This window comes from Littorina saxatilis, linkage group LG6 (assembly GCF_037325665.1).
Source record: "Littorina saxatilis isolate snail1 linkage group LG6, US_GU_Lsax_2.0, whole genome shotgun sequence".
Lineage (NCBI taxonomy): Eukaryota > Metazoa > Mollusca > Gastropoda > Littorinimorpha > Littorinidae > Littorina > Littorina saxatilis.
The window spans coordinates 10413547-10423098 of NC_090250.1; positions in this window are offsets into that span (position 1 = coordinate 10413547).

A 9552-nucleotide genomic window follows, 5' to 3' on the forward strand; every position below is an offset into this window, starting at 1 on the left:
TCTCCCAAAACTTTATGTAGTTAATCCTTAACTTTTCTTGTATGGCGTTTTGTAGTTTACCGATGTCAAATGTATATTGATTAAGCCATACATGTTTAAAACCTATTTTGTACAAAAGCTCTTTGATGAAAGTTAGCCACGGATTTTTTGGCGCTTGGTTTAACATTTCTTCATATATTTGATGAATAAGTGATTTATTCTCCGTTTTCAAAATATGTGCCCAATACGATATGCTTTGTGATAACATGTTTAGTCCTAAAGGAAATCTTCCTATTTCTGCTAAAACTGGAATCCACATGGCTTTTTTGTGCACACCAAGAATAAATCTACAAAATTTAACATGGACAGATTCGTGAAGACATTCATTCGAAATACATCTTTCAAAAAAGTTTTCAATGTCATTGGTATCGTTTTTGCTCGTGAACATGTAAGGGAACCAAATTTCTGCTCCATATGTTAAAATGGGGTTAACCAATGAATCAAATAAATGAAATATTGTATCAATTTGCACATTTTCATTTCTAAATGTTTTTCGAAGAGAATATGCTGCTTTATTTCCTTGTTTACTTAAATGTTCTTGCGCCAAAGTTAGTTTACCATTTTGATTAAATATCATGCCTAAATATTTGTATTGGTCGGTTGTTTTGATTATATTTTCACCGCATTTGAATATTGTCTTTATTGTGGGGGTTATTTTGCAAAAAAACACCATCTGAGTTTTATCTTTATTAATTTCTAATCCCCATTTACGACAATACATGTCTAAATAATCCAATTTTTGTTGTATGCCCACCTTTGTTTTTGATAACATAACCATGTCATCTAATAAACATGATATTTTATCGTTTGAGTTAATTTTGATAGAAGGTGAATCAAAATCTGGCATATCTTTAACTATGTCATTTATAAATATATTAAACAAAGTTTCCTTGATGTACTCCCTTCTTAACTGTTATGTCATGGGAATATCCATTTATCATTTGTGTGCACACAGTTGTATTGTTGTACATGTTTTCTATTATTTTATAACATTTTCCTCTGATTCCAACCTTACGTAACTTAAATAACAGGGCTTCATGCCAAACATTATCAAACACATTATTATTATTATTATTATTATGTGTGTGTGTGTGTGTGTGTGTGTGTGTGTGTGTGTGTGTGTGTGTGTGTGTGTGTGTGTGTATGTGTGTGTGTGTGTCTGTGTGTCTGTGTAGAGCGATTCAGACTAAACTACTGGGCCGATCTTTATGAAATTTGACATGAGAGTTCCTGGGTATGATATCCCCGGACATTTTTTTTTCCTTTTTTCAATAAATACCTTTGATGACGTCATATCCGGCTTTTTGTAAAAGTTGAGGCGGCACTGTCACACCCTCGTTTTTCAATTGAATTGATTTAAATTTTGGCAAAGCAATCTTCGACGAAGGCCGGGGTTTGGTATTGCATTTCAGCTTGGTGGCTTAAAAACTAATGAGTGAGTTTGGTCATTAAAAATCGGAAACTTGTAATTAAAATTATATTTTTATTAAACGATCCAAAAACAATTTCATCTTATTCTTCGTCATTTTCTGATTCCAAAAACATATACATATGTTATATTTAGATTAAAAACAAGCTCTGAAAATGAAAAATATAAAAATTATGATCAAAATTAAATTTCCGAAATCGTTTTAAAAACTATTTCATCTTATTCCTTGTCGGTTCCTGATTCCAAAAACATATAGATATGATATGTTTGGATTAAAAACACGCTCAGAAAGTTAAAACGAAGAGAGGTACAGTAAAGCGTGCTATGAAGCACAGCGCAATCGCTACCGCGCCAAACAGGCTCGTCACTCAGTTTCACTGCCTTTTGCACTAGCGGCGGACTACGTTCAGTTTCATTCTGTGAGTTCCACAGCTTGACTAAATCATAGACCAAATAGCCTGGACCGCCAACTAGCTCTCTCTCCGCTCTTTCTCTCTATTACGAGGTAGCGGCCACCCCGATTTAGGAACGAAGAGAGGTACAGAAAAGCGTGCTATCTTTCTCAGCGCAACTACTACCCCGCTCTTCTTGGCCTTTCAGAAATCAGGGGGATGTCATATCCGGTGTCGATTGTAAACATGGACGAAGTTGCCGAGGTAAGTTCTGAAAATGCTAAAATAAACTCAGCTAAAGTGCATATGGAACATGTTTTTCGATGAGTTTTGTTAAGTTTAGTTTGGAGTTTTGGAAAATCCAGTTCATTGTCACCTCCCATTGTCACAAATAACTGGAGCGTGCTTTCTTTTCACTGTCTTTCAAACCGGACGCTGAGCGCCCCTGTGAAAATCGAGCGTCGTAACCTCGAAGGGTCACGTGACGAGTTGGCGGTCCAGGCTATTTGGTCTATGACTAAATGTAGTAATTTCGCCTTACGCAACTTGGTTTTTTTTTCTTTTTTTTTTACATTTTTTTTTTAACTTTCTCTGCTGGTTAACGCTCGGTTTGATATGCACACACACACACACACACACACACACACACACACACACACACACACACACACACACACACACACACACACACACACACATACAAAAAATATTTAAAACAAGAAGAGCAAACGCTCGATCGAGTCACTTTCGCAGTTCTGAATATTATATGAGGCATCAGATGGACAGGAAGAAATTGCTATTCACAACACAATGAGTCACGTTCACATAAAATTTGAGCCCGGTCACTTTTATAGTTTCCGAGAAAAGCCCAACGTTAAGTTGTGTGTTGCCGAACAGAAAAGGCTAGTTATCTCCCTTGTTTTTCTGATAACGTTCGTAAACGGCTACAGATGTAAATACTTTGATGTAAAGAATAATCCTACAAAGTTTCAATCACATCCGATTAACTTTGTCAAAGATATAAAATGTCTAATTTTTCCTTTGACGCTGACCTGTGACCTTGAAAAAGGTCAAAGGTCAACGAAACCATCGTTAAAGTGTAGAGGTCATTGGAGGTCACGACTAAACAAAATATGAGCCCGATCGCTTTGATAGTTTCCGAGAAAAGTCCAACGTTAAGGTGGTGTCAACGGACGGCCGGCCGGACAGACTAACACTGACCGATTACATAGAGTCACTTTTTCTCAAGTGACTCAAAAAAATGGAAACTGGTAGATACAGCAATACACCTAGGGAGAATAGATTATGTGAAACATGTGGAGTACTAGAAGATGAAATACATTTTCTAGATAACTGCATAGAAAACAACCAATTACGATAATCTTTCATGAGTGAAATTAATCGACCTATATATTCATATGATGTACCAAGTCAACTTTTGCAAGTAGACAATGTACAAACTAAATTGGGAGAATTTGTATATATAATTGCTTCCAACACACACACATAAACGCACAAACAAACGCACACATACACAGACACACACAAACATTTATCATTTTCCGTGCGAACTTGGTCTTGTGCTTGCGTGTACACACGAAGGGGGTTAACTTCACTAGCAGGTCTGCACATAAATTGACCTGGGAGATCGGAAAAATCTCCACTCTTAACCTACCAGGCGGCAGCGACCGGGATTCGAACTCACGACCTCCCGATTAGGAAGCCGATGTCTTACCATCACGCCACTGCTCCCGTCGCGTAGTCGACTTCGCCTAGTTAATGACAGGCGTTTCAAGAGCGAATCTCTGTCATCCGGGGACAACCGCAGTCGACAGACTTCACAGTAATCCAAATGCCCAAGTCGAGGGTTAAATTTAGCTACATTACTCGCACGTGAAAATGGCCAATTTTGAAGACGAAGCTTGTCACGGCCCGCTTTGACTAACTATGATCGAGACCTCTTGTAATTCCTTTGTGTGACGTCAAACCCTCTGACAGTTCACAGTGCTCTCTTCGCTGGGACCTGTCTTTACACGTACGTGCTGTTTATCATACAGGTGACACCACTGACCTGCGACGCTGAAAATGACAATCCTCGATCGCCTCTCCCACTGGCAACCACAATGGAATCCACCGACTTCGGACTTCCAACCGGCAAGAGCAGGCCCCTGTCCGTGGCCTTTTCACCTTCCCGAGCCTCGACTTCAGCACCGGAAATGATGTCATGGAAGGAAGTGGCCGTCGCTTCCTGTTTTACTCCTTCACCATATTTCTGACGAGCGCCACTGTTATCTTCCTATTGGTTTTGGGGGTCGGAGGAAGCTTGTCTGGTTGATTTTTCGCAACTGTAAACTGGGTTCTTTTTGCTGCTGGTGACAATAGGGGGGGATCACTTAATTCTAACCATAGTTTCCTTAAATTTGTTTACGTTTTCACTAAGATGAATAAAAGTCAATTTCAATTGCATCCTAGAAACAGTGTATTATTCAGATATATAATTTACAAAGTCTTTGATAGTATGATATGGGCGGGGATGTGACTGTATTGATATCACAAGAAGTTACACCGGACAGAGGCATGCAAGACAAGCAAGCAAGTGTGTGTGAGTGTATGAGTTGTTATGTGTGTGTCAGAGTGTGTGTGTGTGTGTGTGTGTGTGTGTGTGTGTGTGTGTGTGTGTGTGTGTGTGTGTGTGTCAGAGTGTGTGTGTGTGGACACCCATTCCAACAAAGCTACAGGAAAGACATTTATGAACGGTTGCATGTTTATTCTTCCACATATTTGCCCCTGTCATTGTTTCTGATTTTCAGGAATAATGTGTTTCGAAACTTCACACCAAGCGCCGGTACAAAGTTCACAGTCAAGGTTCGTCATCTCTGGCTACCCTCTCTCCTCTTGCCGAAGAACTGAAATGAGACAGATAAAGCTGGCACTAAGTTATCTGGAATCTTTCATGGTTCCTGGCACTAAGATTCATGAATCAGAAATGATTACTGGAACAAATTAAAGATATCAGACACCAGTCTATGTTAAAACATTTAGTCAAAACTTGACTGAATGTAACAACAGCAAGCCTACGGCTTATAGTGGTGAAAATCAAACTTGCAATCTAGAAATAAATAAAGATGGCAAACAGTCAGGTTATTACATATTATGCAAAACAAAACAAGAAAAAAAAATCTGTAACACAAAATTATAATTCAAATTTTAAAAAAGAAAGAAAAAGGTTATGCGCAAAACTAAACAACAACAAAAAGACACAAAATCAATCAGTTCAACTCAAAAATATTCAAATTTAGAAGAAGAAACAACAAGTCGCGTAAGGCGAAAATACAACATTTAGTCAAGTAGCTTCGTCAGTCCACCACGCTCGACAAAGGCAGTGAAATTGACAAGAAGAGCGGGGTAGTACTTGCGCTGAGAAGGATAGCACGCTTTTCTGTACCTCTCTTCGTTTTAACTTTCTGAGCGTGTTTTTAATCCAAACATATCATATCTATATGTTTTTGGAATCAGGAACCGACTAGGAATAAGATGAAGGTATTTTTAAATTGATTAGGACAATTTAATTTTGATAATAATTTTTTTATTTTTAATTTTCAGAGCTTGTTTTTAATCCAAATATAACATATTTATATGTTTTTGGAATCAGACAATGATAAAGAATAATATGAACGTAAATTTGGATCGTTTTATAAAAAAAATATTTTTTTTACAATTTTCAGATTTTTAATGACCAAAGTCATTAATTAATTTTTAAGCCACCAAGCTGAAATGCAATACCAAACCCCGGCCTTCGTCGAAAATTACTTGACCAAAATTTCAACCAATTTGGTTGAAAAATGAGAGCGTGACAGTGCCGCCTCATTTTTCACGAAAAGCCGGATATGACGTCATCAAAGACATTTATTGAAAAAATGAAAAACGTATGGGGATTTCATACCCAGGAACTCTCATGTCAAATTTCATAAAGATCGGTCCAGTAGTTTAGTCTGAATCGCTCTACACACACACACAGACAGACAGACACACACACACACACACACACACACACACACACACACACACACACACACACACACACACACACACGCACATACACCACGACCCTCGTCTCGATTCCCCCCTCTAAGTTAAAACATTTAGTCAAAACTTGACTAAATGTAAAAAGAGGGTAAGGGTTAGGTGGTAGGACAACTTCTGCTCACCTTAGAGATAGCGGCCACGGCGGGGGGGAACCGGTCAAGCGTGATGGTTTGCTGTGAGATCCAGGTGGGCAGTTTGCTGGTCACACTCGGTCGAGCGTAGCGCTGGTCGGCAAGAATGATGGCAGCATAGTCTTCTTTGTGACGTATGGCGCGACCTGTGGGATGAAGAGTCAACGGGGTAAAGTGAAATGCCCTCGCAGTTTTTTTTAAATTTGTTATAATGTCCGTGTAGTCAATCTCTGGGCAAGGGCTGGTTGAAAAAAACGCTCGTTTGTATTGCTTTTGCCACAACCTTCGTAGAGTCAAATTTGATTTGACTTGATTTCAATCATGTCTATTGGCAGAAATGTCACCTGCAAAAAGCGAATGTCGCAGCACTGCTTCTTTCAATCACTTTTATTAGCACACAAACACCCACTGAACGCATGTGTGCATATATACATGTATACATATATACAGTATTTTTGTAACTGCTTCCATACAAGGCGCAACTTCACTTGTAATGTAAACATGATTAAAAAACAAGTCGCGTAAGGCGAAAATACAACATTTAGTCAAGTAGCTGTCGAACTCACAGAATGAAACTAAACGCAATGCAACGCAGCAAGACCGTATACTCGTAACATCGTCAGTCCACCGCTCACGGCAAAGGTAGTGAAATTGACAAGAAGAGCGGGGTAGTAGTTGTGCTGAGAACGATAGCACGCTTTTCTGTACCTCTCTTCGTTTTAACTTTCTGAGCGTGTTTTTAATCCAAACATATCATATCTATATGTTTTTGGAATCAGGAACCGACAAGGAATAAGATGAAAGTGTTTTTAAATTGATTTCGACAATTTAATTTTGATCATAATTTTTATATATTTAATTTTCAGAGCTTGTTTTTAATCCAAATATAACATATTTATATGTTTTTGGAATCAGCAAATGATGGAGAATAAGATTAACGTAAATTTGGATCGTTTTATAAAAGAAATATTTTTTTTACAATTTTCAGATTTTTAATGACCAAAGTCATTAATTAATTTTTAAGCCACCACGCTGAAATGCAATACCGAAGTCCGGGCTTCGTCGAACAATACTTGACCAAAATTTCAACCAATTTGGTTGAAAACTGAGGGCGTGACAGTGCCGCCTCAACTTTCACGAAAAGCCGGATATGATGTCATCAAAGACATTTATCAAAAAAATGAAAAAAACGTATGGGGATATCATAACCAGGAATTTTCATGTCAAATTTCATAAAGATCGGTCCAGTAGTTTGGTCTGAATCGCTCTACACGCACGCACACACACACACACACACACACACACACACACACACACACACACACACACACACACACACACACACACACACACACATACACACACTCATACACACACACATACACCACGACCCTCGTCTCGATTCCCCCCTCGATGTTAAAACATTTAGTCATAACTTGACTAAATGTAACAAGTCGCGTAAGGCGAAAATACAATATTTAGTCAAGTAGCTGTCGAACTCACAGAATGAAACTGAACGCAATGCCATTTTACTCGTAGCATCGTCAGGCCACCGCTCATGGCAAAGGCAGTGAAATTGACAAGAAGAGCGGGGTAGTAGTTGCGCTAAGAAGGATAGCACGCTTTTCTGTACCTCTCTTTGTTTTAACTTTCTGAGCGTGTTTTTAATCCAAACATATCATATCTATATGTTTTTGGAATCAGGAACCGACAAGGAATAAGATGAAAGTGTTTTTAATTTGATTTCGACAATTTAATTTTGATAATAATTTTTATATATTTAATTTTCAGAGCTTGTTTTTAATCCAAATATAACATATTTATATGTTTTTGGAATCAGCAAATGATGGAAAATAAGATAAACGTAAATTTGGAGCGTTTTATAAATTTTTATTTTTTTTTACAATTTTCCGATTTTTAATGACCAAAGTCATTAATTAATTTTTAAGCCACCAAGCTGAAATGCAATACCGAACCCCGGGCTTCGTCGAAGATTACTTGACCAAAATTTCAACCAATTTGGTTGAAAAATGAGGGCGTGACAGTGCCGCCTCAACTTTCACGAAAAGCCGGATATGACGTCATCAAAGACATTTATCAAAAAAACGAAAAAAACGTCCGGGGATTTCATACCCAGGAACTCTCATGTCAAATTTCATAAAGATCGGTCCAGTAGTTTAGTCTGAATCGCTCTACACACACACACAGACACACACACACACACACACACACACACATACACCACGACCCTCGTCTCGATTCCCCCCCTCTACGTTAAAATATTTAGTCAAAACTTGACTAAATATAAAAAGAAGCCCAGATGGAGCTTTTTGTAGTGCACAAACACGCACACATATAATATATAAACACACACACACATTACCAATCGACTGGTTGCCAGCCTTCATACACATGTTTCACACATACACACACACATTACCAATGGTTCATACACAAGTTTTCATAGCACACACACACGCACACACACACACACACACACACACACACACACACGCGCGCGCGCGCGCGCGCACACACACACGCACACACACACATTACCAATGGACTGGTTGACAGCCTTCATACACAGGTTTTCATAGTGCACCTGGCCAGCCTGCCTCCCTTTCTCGTCACGGGGCTGGCAATACACACGTTGATAATGAACAGTATTGCGATTTTACGGGTTTCATGAGGAATCTTAAACTAACCATTGGCCAAAGAGGCACCCTCTATCGATCATCAATTGATATATCGTAGGAAGTCGTAAAAGCCAAGTGATGGTTTGTGTCCCTTTGACTGTCGGTTGCAGCACACTTGGACAACGGCAACTATGAACTTACACACTTTGTGTTGAGGGCACAATGTAATTACAAAGTTTGTGTTGATGGCGCGATGTTCTTTTAAAACTAGCGTTGAGGGTACAATGAAGTTACAAAGTTTGTGTATTATATACCAAGCTGTACTTAAAAAGTAATGGTTGACAGTATAATGCACTCACAATGACAGAACGATGTACTTACATAAGACACATATAAGACGTAATATAATTTATTGTCCATACAATTAAACAATGGATGTAAAAGTGTGGTTAATCTGCTCTTAAAACAACCAAACAACATATGACAACAACCCTAAACATAAAAGCAATAACACATTCGAAATAATAATTGACAGCACAGTGTATGTACAACAACAGTACAATGCACCTACACTGAGAGTACAATAATTATATACTCACGGAATAAAATAACTTAACATTGTTTAAAATTTAATATCTCAAAATCGGAAAAAAGTTACAGGAGTGATTTTTGTACCAACGTAAAGCTTGTTCAATTGCTCATTATGGGCAAAAAACCGGAATAGTCTTGCTTGTTCCGTTTTTTTTGCAATTTGAGCTCAAAGACGCATGGTGTCATTTTGGAGTTTACAAACTTAGCACTGCCGTGTGTTTGACAGCGCTGTGCGTGCACTGGTT